Genomic DNA, 14,084 nt, shown 5'->3' with positions numbered 1-14,084 from the left:
CCTCAGTTACCCTTATTTACCCTGAATGTGGCCCTGACTTCCTTACCTGGAGAGATGATATGCACTTTCAGGCAATGAGCAGATCTCAGAACCAAGAATATGCAAAAATTATGGTTTGCCGAGATCAGATCTCTTTTTGTGAACAGAAGAATTTTCCAGTCTTGAAATTGGGTGGAAACCAGATATAGTCATATTTCCTTGCTTGCCTAAACAGAGATTTTACAGGAATGAATTACACCACTTCTTGCAGGATATAGTGTTGAGAGGGTCCTTTTGAAGCCCATTCTGCCTATGAGCAAGGTAACTCCATTAAGTGAGTATTCCTAGATACAGGCACCATTTGTGTGCTTATATTAGGAAGCTCTTTTGAGGAATAGGAGTATAACACAACTAAGAAAGTCCAAAAGCAAATAAAGATCGGGCTTCTTTTGGCTGCACTGCAGCTGGGTTGACTAGGTTGGAAGCACAGACTAAATGACACTTTGTACTACATGGATGTGTAAAGGAGGAAAGTACACTCTCCCCACTGCTTCTCTCTCCTCCATGTTGCATTCCTCATAGTTTGCAGAAACGTTTCTTCATAGCTCAAGGGGAGGAACTGGCACTGCTGGTCAGAATGAGACATTTCTGTAAAAGCATCAGCAGGCTAGCCATATATACCAGCTACACTGCCAAAGCAGGCATAGGGAGGGCTCCCTGCACTGCACTTCCCCCAGCTTTCACCTGGGCTGTCCCTCCTCCTTCTCTTCTGCATGTTTGTGGTGCTATGGCAGTGAACAAGATGAAGTGTTGCACCAAATTCCTATCCTAACAATTCAGGCTACAAACCCAGCCATAGGAAAAATAGCCAAGAAAAAGCAGAAAACAGTCACCTTCTTTGGTTGTAAAAGAGGAATGGTGTGAGAATGCAGGGTGAAGTTCTAGCCCCAGACTCCATCGTATAGGCTATAGCCAGCAGGCAAACACTCTTCAGAGTCTTTCCTTGCAAGATGTGTTATAGGTACTTCTGAATATGAGCTATTTCCTCCTTTTTGTTTTCACCTTTGAAGGTCACTGTAAGGGTGAGCTGCGTCATTGCACAACTCGGGAAAGGCAGGTGCTACAATTGCCTAGTCTTAAAAATCAGTCAAGACCATTTGCTCTTTTGCAAGGAGAGCAAGCATCTGGAATCCTTTTTCTTTCACAGTAATCTCATTTGCTGTGAAATGATTGAATTCAGATTCCTGAATTTTCCTTGAAGACTATCTGTAAGTACCAGACAGCTGATCTGCTGCAATCTAGAGGGTGAGGGATATATAAATCTTCTTCATTTATGGCCACCTTCCTCCCACCCTCCTCCAAAATCATATTCTCTCCCTCCCTATAGCAGCAGCAGTGACTGATGCATCCATCCAGGGGCAGGGAGGGCAACGCAGGTCTGAAGCTGCGATGTTGCTTGGTAACCACCTGCTGAGAGCACCAAGGAGCCAGGTGCTGTAGCCCGTGGTGTCTCATCTCTCAGACAAAGGGGTGCCTCACAGCTGGCCCTGAGGACCAGCAGGGCTCAACGTGGGCCCCTCTTGATCAGCAGTTCTGCGCTGGGCCGTCTGGTCATAGCATTTGAGGAGTTTGGCTCTTTCTCTCATCTCTGCAATTGATGTGGTGCCCTTCACATATGGCTTTGGAACAGTCTGAGTCCATAAGCACAGTGCAAACCTCTTCTGCACAAATGGATAAAGACCTGACCCTGCATCCTCAACACCGTGGCAAAAGGGCTCAATGGCACAAGAACTCATTTACTTATGAAAACATTCCTATTTGGTTATATTTATCATATAACTTTTCATGATGTTCTGGGACTTTGTTATGTGCTATACTTAAAATACATTTTAGGATTCTGACATATTTGGATTTGGTCAGATGTGGAGCTTGGCTCCAGATCAGAATATCACTTACATTAAATCTAGCTGTGGTATGAAACCCTAGACTAGGATTTGTATTCAAACTAAACAATACTAGAATCCTGCAAGCAGTTCCTGTAAGAGCTCGGCTATATTTGGTGGCTACCTGAGCAGCTGAGGCTTTAAATAAAGCCAGTACCACTTGCTCAACTTCTACCAGCATAATCAGCAGTCTTGTTAAAAGAAAAAAAGAAATCACGCTTTTTTTGTTTGAAACCTAACCAGAATGTAGGTTTTTCCCTGAAAAAAAAAAAAAAAAAAAAAAAAAAAAAAAGGAAAATTTGGCCACAAGTTTGGGTTCACATCCTGGAATTAAATGACTTTTTCTTTCCAAGACTTTACTTTCTCTACGACTTTACTTTCTCTATGATAGGTCAACAACTTAAGGGGAAGAAGAAATGTGACCAAAGCAACATGAGTATCATGTATCTGACGGTGTTGAACACTGATACCAAATTTATAACTGCGCACATTACTGGCTTAAAACTCAGAAGAAAAATCCAAACCAGAATCAGAGTGTAGCAGAACATTTATTTTGGCACATTAAACTTGGAGGCACATATTTAGAACAGCTTGCAAAGGAAGAGTCACACCTTTAAAAAACAAAACGAAGCCTGTGCTCACACCTCACGTGTGAAAACTGGACCTAAAAATAACATAATGGTTTCACTACATTAAGCATACTACAGCATATGGAGCTACCAAGAAATTCCTTAGTTCCTGGAACCTCCAACTTATCTAAGACCTGTTCCTTGCTGTGGTCCCTGCAAAGATCCAGGGCAGGACCATAGGTGCTCCTGACACGACACTGACACTGTATAGGCTTCAGGGGCTTCAACCCCAGCCACATCATCCTATTTTGTTCCAGCAGGGTGTCCAACCTCCTGCATCCAGACTGCCAAGCTGAACATGGTAATGGAGGGTAATCAGGCAATTCACTTGAAAAGCACACTCCTGGTCTGAGCTAGGCTGTTAATGTATGCCCAGCCTGATGTGGCAGAAGCTGCTTAGCACCTCTTATTGTTGTTCCAGGCAGGGGCATTGCTCAAAAGTGCTCCTTTCCCTTTTTCCCTCTCTGTTGGTGATCTGGTAACACAGTAAAAACTCAACTGTTTCCTGCCTTCCCTCTGTATGCTCAGTGCCCACTGTACATCCTGTCATGTTAATGGAGCTCTGCGTGTGCCTATAAAGCTCAGCAGTATGGAAATGGTCTGTGCTATTTCTGACAATTACGCCATTTTATTTAATAGTGCACTGACTAAAGACTCGCCAGGATGCTGTAGATAATCCCCCCATATTCTAGCCAGGTAAATGAGGAATTGTCACCTTGTTTCCTCTTGGTTCTCCTTGCCTGGGAGTGCCACTGCCTGTGCAGAATCATGAGAGGAATGGTCCACACGCCCACTGCTCAGTGCTGCTGCAAAGGGCCCTGTGCCTGTGGGGCCAGAGGAGGGACTCCTTCCCACATTGAGCTCCTCACACTGGCCAACAGGTCAGCCATGACATGGCTCTGCAGAACGTTCAGACACACCCAACCCCTCTACTTCCTGATGTGCAAGAAGAGTCTGCCTTGTTGAAGTGTCTACCTAAAAGGTAAGTCACCTTTTTCACCAATGGGGAAGCACAAATCTGACAGGTCTTCATAAAAAAGTGATGGGACTGGCTCTAAATATTTGAAGTACACAAACCCAATTTATTTTCAGATTAATTTATGTTCTGAGCCTTTAGTATTCACACTTTCAAACTCTTCTGAGATCTGGAGGGCAAGATCTCTCTGTCCTCCTCCCCTCTGAAGGAGCTGCCACCTGTGGTGCCTGCAGAGAAGGACCGGGGAAAAGTGTTTCGCTCTGAGACACTCCCAAATTGCTGGCTACACAGCCCTACTCAACAGCTAAAGAAAGCACGCACAGAAGGAAAGTAAAGACACGAATGAAGCCCAGAGAAGAAGCCCGTGATATGAATGATTGTGGTATCTTTGGCTTCAAGACAAATAGCAGAGGCCAGGGGCAAGTCAGTGTACTGGCCTACAGTGATGGCTCAGAAAGCTACTTCCAGAGTCACTTTTCTGTGGGCTACCACGCTGCAGGTGCAAGTGGCTGAGGTGCATGGGTGCTGCTGTGCCCTGTTTGCTGCAGAAGAGCTGCCTGTGGCAGAGCAACCAGCCAGGGGCAGCCCTCCAGCAAACAGCTGCGGCAATTTCAAAGCAAGTGTGAGCCAAAGCTCTTACTTTGTTGGTGCTCACAAAGCCACTGTTAACAGGAGAGGATAAAAAACCCCAACAACTAAAAAGCAAACAGTAATGTGGTAACTTTCCCCTTAGCACAGGGACTATTACTGGTGTTAGGGATGTGTATGGCTCGCACAGCCCCTTTTTTATGCACACATTTTAAGCCCTACCTTGCATGATAGGGTCCTTGTTCTCTCTCACCCTCTCCTGCTGTAAGTTTTCCAGATGCAGTGATACTTTCTTTAAGCTCTCCTTCATTACACTATCAGCTGCTTCTCTCACCTGGGAAATAAAGGTTAATTGGCCCTGTGCAATTACTGATTCATATCACAGGCGCACGAGATAGTGAAGATTAACTAACAATCATTGCAAAAATGGCAATGATTAAGCTAGGGATGCCTTATAATCCTCACACAAAGCTCAAAATTGTGACCAGCATACTACCCAGGTAACTCTAAACTATAAAGTCATACAGACATCTTTGGAAGCTAGATACAGGCAATTAAAGAAGTCATATATGATAAACTGCAACATCTTCAAAATCTCAAGTGTTAAGTGCCTTCATTCTAAGATTTCTGAGCTATGGGTAATATATCCCCAGATCATTTTCTTTTAAAACTAAATTGCATTCAAGTGATCTGTCCTCCTCTGCCCTGATATTCTGTTTCACTTTGTTAGCAATTAGCACTATAGAAAAGACATCTTTAGTCCAGAACAGATTTCCAACTCATTTAACAATTCATTGTTGGATAATGGAAAAACAATTGAATCAGAGGCTGAAGCTAAATGGTTCATCTGAGTACAGAAATGCTGTTTATTATTTTGGAGATGTGTAGAAATGGCACTTGGTAACTCAGGCTACCATTTCAGGAAGAAAACAGCGTATGAAGCTGGGTATTAACTCCTAATTCTGCCTGCCGTGAGCAGCATCACTGCCCATGGACTGAGACTGAACTTCGTTGGAAAACACTTTCTTTCCAAAATGGACTCATATGAAGCCATCTACTCCAACAGGGCTGTCCGACCCTACAACCCACAGCACTTCTCCGTCAGTGCTAGAGCTGTAACTTGTGAAGTACTTAAGGATGAAAGATACTGTGGAAAAAAAAGGGTTGTATTTTTTGAGCTTAAAGAAGACTAATAAATAAGTAAGTCTTTATGGTAGCCTTAGAACTTCATATGGCTTCAGGCAAATACATGCTCTTTTTCAGATCAAAACAGAGGAGAAATAGTTTTGGTTTTTGAATAGAAATGGGTTCAGAGAGGAGGCAAACAGCATCTCTTAAATGGAGGTAATAAAGAAAACAGCACAAAGAGCCATGTGCCTGTCTTCCTTTAGAGTCCTCAGCAGGGGAAGGAGGGAGTCTTGTTAGAAGAGTGAGATGCAGTCTATGCTTGTTAGACAGGGAAATAAGAAAATAGCTTCAAGAGGTGAGAAATGTCAGAGAAACAAAATAGGTATGGTAAAAGAGGTGTTAAAGAGGATTATTTTCCCCTCAATATATTCCCTGAAATACTATTTAATATTAATGAGACTTGAATACACAGCTCATGGGGAAAGAACAGAGATCTTTGTGGGCTTAAATAGGATCTTACAAAATTCAGATCAGCACAAGAGGTAGCCAAAACAATTTGCTTGAGTTTTAAAAAAAAATGCAGACTTCAGATGCACAGAATAAGCCATTGGGAAAACAAAGTAAGACTGATAAAACAGACAAAATAAAGAGATAGTTGGTGTGAGAGCCATACCCTAAACTCAGGTAACTTCCTCATCTTTAGTGGATCTCACTGATCTGTAGCAATGGTATTAGATACGTAGCCCATAAGGAGATCCTGCCAGCAGGTAACTGCAAACACATTCACATTTTCAGCAGCACAGCTCTGTGAAGAGTGTTCCTTCCCCTTTTTGCTATGCCATGTAATAAATCCTATGATGAAATACACCTTCTTGCATGATGTTTCATATAGCCACCATCAAAATAACTCAAGAAACAGCATTGAAAACATTTGTACTGAGCTACAATTCCTCTGTAAGTGTTTAGGAAGATATAACAGGTCAGTCTTCAATGGGTGTTTGGCAGTAGAGCTCTGTAGAAACCTGCTGAGCTTGGATGGGGTGGCATTGCAGCAGCAGTCAGAAAGGGAACAAACTGCTGGAAAGAAGGATGCTGTCATTGAAGGGGGAAGATGAGAGAAGCTTCTAACTGGGGGAAAATCACAGGAACCACAAGAGGAAACAATGAAGGTGAGACATAGAGAGGATGATTCACTTTGGTGGGTCCCAGCTCCTGACTGTAATAAATCAGTATATGTTAGCATCAAGTATGGAAGAAGCAACATTCTGGCAGACACCTCTGGAAAGCTGATTGCTCCAGCATGCCCCAGTTCACAGGGGTATGAATGGCAGCACTGGAAGGGCTACAGAAGTAAACCAGACCAGGGCTTATCTGCATTTCTTTGTCAATATATCTTTTCAGATCAGTATCTAGTGAAAAATAAAACCCCAAAAGCCAAACAAACCAGCCTCCAGATGAAATCACTGAGAAGCAGAGCAGGAGTTTGGTTATGGTAAGTGTGGAGGAGCAACTAGCTTGCAGCGCAGCTACCTAACCAAGAGGCTACAAAGACCTTCAGACTCTCACATTGCTCCAGGAAGTTTTACATCATGGCTGTAGTTCATGAAGTTTTACAGCTCATTTATGGTATGGTTTCAGAACTCTTCACTCTTTTGTAAGTGCATGGGACGTTTCCCATAAACATGGATTGAGAAGAAGGCTTTGGAGTATTTTTTACACATTGTAATCACATACAGGCATGCTTATCACTTGCAAAAAAAAATTATATTCCCTCTTTCTACATGTCTGTACATATATATATATGTATCCCCCATTTTATTTTAAGCATATGGGCTGGTATTCCTGTGGGTAAACCACCTAAAAATTAGTTCCAGAAGAGACACATTAATGGAGACTAGAGTAACTAAAATGTAAAGTGCAGCTGAGGAAACCTTGGCAGCAAAATATTTGATCATTGCCAGAAAAAGTAGATTCCCACCTGACAGCCAAATTTCATTACGCTTTTGATGACCAATATTACCAGTTTGATTTGGTCTTAGTAACTTTCAAGTCTTTCTAACATTCTGGAGATTATGATATTGTTGCCTGCAGTCATTACACCCAGAACTGCCACGCTGTCAGGTTTCAGTGGTTAAGTCTGGCCAGCTGATCTTGATGCCCAGATGGGGCATTTCCCAGACACCCACAGGGGGTTGTGAAGAGGTCCACCAGGAGGAGCACACACTTCAGCCTGCCAGCACTCTTTCTATGTGCATCACTGCTACCATGCTGGTACCATCTTCTCCCATGTGGCAGAAAACAGGCAGTTGCTTGCTCAAACCCAATAAAGATTCCAGGAGGCATTTTATAGAGGAAGGAATTATAGATGCCTATTTGCTGGTTTCCTGAGGGAAGCTGCTTTGATGCCAGATTTTATATTCATCATGAAGTCCATTGGAAAACGTATCTTCACTTCCTTTCCGATCTGTTTTGTGAAGTATCTGCTATGTTTCATGCAGGCTACAGCTGATTTCTGTGGAAGGGAGCGATTCCTACATAGGATTTACACATGACAGCAGCAGGCAGAGAGAGCATTGAGGGGCAGGCTTAATCCTCAGCTGTCCTCCAGCTGATATCAAAGAGCTTTTATATTTAATAAGTCTCAAGCACTTACAATATCACAGAGGACAGACAAGTAGAGAAAAATACAGCAGAACCAAACTACCCTCAAGGGCAAGATGAAACAGAAAAATAAGAGTCCAAGATTTCTTAAATGAATAGAAGTCCACATTCAATAAAAATGAAAAATTATACACAAATCATCCGGCTGTTTCAGGAAGATAGTTTATCTAAATATGATGTCAGGCAAAAACCACCAGAACACTGATGTTGGGTAGGTACTTGTCAGAAAGCAGACATACAAGTAAGCACCCTGGGAGAGAACTTCTCCCCAGACCTTTTTTTCTTCTCTGTTTCATCCAGGAGAACGAATCCTAGAAAGAATAGATCCCTCTCCAGAGAGCCTTTCTGTGCTCTGAAACTCTGGTCACCCACCTGGTGTTCCACATCAAGCAGAAAATACTTCAGCTGCAGTGATGAAAAACATTCCCTTTCCTGCCCCACTGGGGGAGTGCTGCTTCCAAAGCCCCCTGGGGGAATACTGCTCCCAAAAGCCCCCTGGGGGTTGTTTCTGTCCTCTAACACAAGGACTGTTTTAATTTTAGACTTGAGCTGTCGTTAACCAGAAACATCAGAAAGATGTGTTTTCAGAGATTTTAACCAACCCAGAACAAATCTCACAGCTGGAAGACACTCTTTCTTGAGTCCATATAACACTTTCTTGATACAAGACATTCCCAGCGCCATGTGCAGGGCACTCTCTCCACATGCAAGAAGCACCTTCCGCATCTTGAGATCTGTTGAGCCCAGATAAGATGTCTTCATCCTGTCCTCCAGTTAACTGGTACAACATAAGCTTTCAAGTTCCTATATCTCCTCCCAGTCCCTGTATATACGAATATCTTTTGTGTCACCATTATAGATCTTTTATGCCCTTCTGCTTTTTCATCCATAGTGCTACCATCCCATCATCAAAGCCTGTCTGCTCTCTTCTCTCAGTCCTACTTCTGCTTCATCAAGAAAGAGCCTTTAGGAGCATTGTCCTCAACTATAAAAGGCCATAGTAAATTCCCTTTATTCATATTTCCTGCATTGTTGCTTTCTGCAGTGTTAATGCAAGGTTACCCTTCTCCTCCAGCTTTCTTCTTTATCAGCCCTCACCATTTTACACATTTGCTGTCGATCTCATATGACTAGTTGCAAATATATTCCAGCTCACCTACAAAGACAGTGTCTCTCACAACTGCCCTAGAGACTGAGACAGAGAGAGCATTTAATGCACACGTGACTTGCAATTGACTGGTTTTGACAGTGCAATCTTGGAAAGTTAAAGGAACAGGAAACTTTGTGTTGATGTCTAAGCAGACATCTATAATGCAGCAGTGAAATTTTCTGGAAAGCGTATATGTAGAGGGCTCTGGGTGAGGAAGAGGCATAGCAAGGCTGTGGAAAATGGAAGCCTTGCAGAAGAGATCCAGGGGGAGCATGACTAATACTAAGGATGGTAAATTAAGAGGTTACCTGGTAGTCCCTCTCTCCCTTATGTCAGTTACTCACTGGGTTTGACCTCCATAGCCAGTATTATCATCAAAGACTTAAATTTTCTTACAGGCACAGAAAGTAGGGAAGACAAAATGGCTTGACTACTTGTAAAGAATATGACAGCTACAATAAGTCTGTGACAGCAATTTAAAGAATCTATGGCCCTGAAAGATTCAGTAAAGTCTCTGGCAGCTGGTGGCCTGACGGAGCTGAGATGATGCAGACACAAGGCTGGGACCTGTAATCCCAAGCAGCCGGGCTATTTTATTATGCTCATTCACGTGAATACTTGTGAAATCTACAGGAGATCTATGGATTCTTTAGCTGATAATGTCTCCTGACTGGCCTCCTTATCTCTCTACTCTTGGCAAAGAAAAATGTCCTAAATGCTCACAATCAGGTTTTAGACACTTTTCTGACCACCAGCTCACTTTTTAGCTCTGCAGCTCTCTGAGGCTGTGCTCAAACACCTTAGATCCATAATTTTCATAATGACAACTTAATTTTTGTCCAGATATTGCAGGTCTCTTATCCCATTTTCCTTCCCTGATAATTTCACATGGAAGAGATTACAGTGCTGTTCATAGATGAAAAGACATGTGAAAGAGACATCTAACACTGACTTTTGCAATCAGCCTTGATGGTTGACCATCCCATTCCCTATAAACCACCCTTTCAAAGATTTTACAATTGTGCAGCCTTAAGGAATTGAGCTTTCTTTCCTCCTTTCTCTCTGTGGAGAGAAAGAGAAGGCACAAAGAGAGCCACAAAGCCAGGAGCTCTGAAAAGCCTTCTGACATCTACATGTGCTCCCTCTCTGCCAAGTGGCAGATTGAAGCCCACTGCAAAGAGAGAGAAAGTGACCGCTGGAGGTTAAAACGTGGGGATAAAAGGTTTGAGAAAACCAGGATGTCTCCTCAAAAAATCTGAAAAATAAGTGAAATCCATAATACACACTTCTTTTGCACCTCACAGTAACCCTGTTGTGTAGGTTTTGTCATGTACTTACAGGCAACTTAAAATGTAGTTCGTTCTGATGCTGAGAATCTAAGCAGTTATTTTGCAGATGTAGATAAGCCTTTAGGAGAAGGGTTTTCTGTTCATTTGTTGTTTTTTGGCGTGGTTTTTGTGCTGTTTTTTTCCCCCAATACCTTGGGTGTGATGCAGTTGGGCATTTTTATCTTCCCAGGAAAGGCGATACTATACACACCTGATCTGAGCATGATCAGGAAGGAAAGACTTTTCTTTAGAAAGTTTGCATGAACAGGCAACAATTTCCCAGAAAACTTTGGTTTTGTCCTTCAAAAGTGGATTAAAATCTTCAGCTGCCAATGGCATAGCATTTTGAAAACGTACTTGAATAACGGTGGAGGGGACCAACACTGATGGAGTTAGCCAAATTAGGAATTAGCTCAGAAGAACATACAAGAAGCAAAAAAATTGTGATTTCTGTTGATCCAAGTTTTATCTCTTTGAATTTTTTGTATTTTATCCAGAATCTATCTTTAGCAGTGGGTGAATTCTGTTTGTCCTCAGAAGACTAGGATAAATTTGCCTGAGATAAATAATCTTTTATTAAAAACCCACACACTTAGTTTATATCAACATCTCATTGAATTCTGTGACACAGGAAACCAAATCTGAAATTAAAATTAGTTTTCAGACTTCCCTTTCGAGATACAACACCTTTGAGAGTTATGGCAGAGCATTTGTACTTGGATAACTGACTTTTATACAATTTGCTGAATGATGTGACACTTTTTTCCTGTGATGTGACTGACTGGGGAGGTAGCAATGAGCATGCAGACATCTGTTCCCAGATGTCACTGAAATTATGAGAGATTCAACAACTGATTGGAAAAGACAAATCTCCTGAGCCCACCACTGCCTTCTTCAGGCCTAGCAGCATAAAATAGAAATCTCAAGTGGACCAAAGAATTACTAATAGCACCAAGAAGGGAAGATGAAGGTAACTGAAGGTGACTGGACATCCTGATAAGGATTTCCATTTGATAGGATCATAGTAAATTGGTTAAACAGAGAGAAGGACATGGCCCTGAGCAGAACAGTGGATGCCAGTGTAAAATGAGGCACTGATACTCACATATGCAGTGCTTACAAGAAGAAATTTTTGATAATTGCTTGGAATATACTAATTCCAAATTGGGGGGGGGGGGGGAATCACCAGACTTTATCTGTCTTTGAGTCACTAGGAGGACAATGTCCACTGAACCAAGGGAAGAACTCCTGAGGCAACTAACTCCCTCATCCTTTTAAAATCCAGAGATTTTTCTTCTGCTTGCTTCTCCTTTCTTTTAATTTGGTAATCAAACTTTCCTCCCTCTGTCTTTTCTGATTCCTAATTGGTTGTTCCACAATAATGTTGCAAATTTTTGACCCACAATGCCTGTAGGTTTCAGAAGCTTCAGCCCCTTAAGTATGTAAATCATTGGCAGGGCTTATAGAAATGTTAGTTTATCTGCATTATAATGATCCTATGATTGCCAACGTCCCACACTGTCCTGTAGGACCTTTTAATTTCTAGTAACTTTGTGTTTGGGCATAAAAATATCCTCAGAGTTTCTGCTGCCTTTTTCAGAGATGGTTTCCACTGAGATCTCTTAGCAGTATACTCTTTATTGTAATAGTTTCTCCGAGAAATAGAATCAGTTCTTGAAAATAACTGCTTCTGCATACAAGAAATTTGGAATAACAAGATGAAGGAAACTCCAGTTAATACACATTAAAGTTTACTTCTATGACTAATCCTATTGATTCGGATCAGACTACACACGTGAGTGAAGTTACATGTTAATAGAGGACTTTGAAGACTCAGAAACTCTTAGTCCAAACTTTGTCCTCCCCGCCTTTCACCACGACCCATGAATTCCACTGGTGTTCATTCATACACAAATAAACAAACCAGGGAACCAAGGGATATTAATTGGCCTGGAGCCAGGGCATGTCTTTTTTTCTTTCAGTCTGAAGTTCTCAAGTCTGGTCTCCGTGTCCTGTTTCTGATGATGGCTCTCCATTCAGTAAAATTCTTGACAGAGCTTCCCAAGCATCAGCTGCATTTTAAAGCAAGTATTTGAAGCTATGAAAAAGGTAAGGTAGTTGGTTTATTTGTTATGAAGTGTTTTGTAATACATTCATATGAAAAATAACTCAGGAATTTTAGTAGAGAATGACATACAGGGTCTGAACTTTGTCGTGAATCAGTCTGTAGGTCTAGGAGAGCTGGTTTCATCATGTTGAAAAAGGAAATCCTGTGAAATATATTAAAATCCAGATGCAAAGGGGTTTTTTATCTTTTTATTTTCAATTTCAGGTTTGCCAAAATACCAGTAAGGTTATGGAACTAATAAACTAAATCCTATGCTCATGTGACTCAATTACCTCTACTCTGAAGATAAGTCAGACTTAAAATTCAAATATATGAAGTGTTTGCACAGTAGATGTGAAATGAGTATATCTAAGCATTAAATCACAGGCAAGTGTTATCCATCTGCTAAGTATATTAATGTACTGCATCATGTATACTGTAATGTGCTTATATTAAATTTAAAGTGACAGAAGGCAATCAATTTGGGTATTTGAAAGTGAAAGGCTTTTCCAGCTTTCTTCCCAAAACAGTGAAGTAAGTTGTTTTTCTGGTGATTCTGTGCTATCTTGGCAAGTATTATGAGCAGCTCAATGAGAAATACCATACTACCTAACCTGCCAGAGTGCTGAGAAGTGAGGCAAGTTACAGAAGTGCTGGATTCTGCTTCTACCTTGAGTTTTACCGGTATAAGTATATAAAATCTGAGTAAAATCTCATTTAGGGTGCAAGATGCACTCTAATGCAAAGGCTGAACTGAGTAAGAGAGAGATGAATGAAGAAAGTAGTAGAATTCAGATGCAATTCAAGTCCACATATAATGAATAATATATAAGCTCCGTTTGAAAGCAGGAACCTTTGCAAAAGAACAGTTTGCATAGCCGTTATTAACCACTGAAGCATTTATCTTTGTGTGTGTCACCTTAGTTCTAACACTAAGTCCCAGACTCCAATCCCTACCTGTATTTATTCTCTGTCTTCTGCCTTTTCTGATCATACATGCAAAATATATCACAAATTGAACATGGCTCATTGTTTCAGGAGACGAGTGCTTAGTTTTCCCTGTTCTGTTTTTGCGTAATTTTAATCACAATTTTATGTTGTATCTGGTAAAGAAATCCAGTAATTGACTGTGGATTGGTCAGCCAGAATACAGCATGCTGTAGACATAAAAATATGGAAAGAACTCCAGACACTAGTCCTGTCTGGCGGAAAATTGTTATCTGCAAACACCATCCACATCCTCAAACACAGACCTATGAAATGCAAACAGTAGCATCTTGTGTCAATACCTTTGGCCTGGTCATGCACAAGATCTGCTGAAATGTGGCCTTTAGAGATTCGAATCTTCAAAGTGAGAGCTCTCCCCTCCTGGTGGGAAGCGTGGCTGCCTCAGGTCTGCGTGCATGAGCACTTCAGCAGACCTTACTTAAAATTCTCCTCCTTTTGCTACTATTGGAGTGCTGCAGATCTGCCATTTCTTATACCTCTACCAGTACGTGTTAATGAACACCTGGTGTACACTTCCTATTTCAAGCTGCTATACTCTGGCTGTAAGATACAAAATAGGCTTTTTAAGCATTTTAAGTGTTTTGTAA

This window comes from Empidonax traillii, unplaced genomic scaffold (genome assembly GCF_003031625.1).
Source record: "Empidonax traillii isolate 1590-97213 ecotype Southwest subspecies unplaced genomic scaffold, ASM303162v1 scaffold1066:size251847, whole genome shotgun sequence".
In the NCBI taxonomy this organism is placed as follows: domain Eukaryota; kingdom Metazoa; phylum Chordata; class Aves; order Passeriformes; family Tyrannidae; genus Empidonax; species Empidonax traillii.
The sequence above is the reverse complement of the archived record's forward strand: the minus strand, read 5'-3'. Positions refer to the sequence as shown.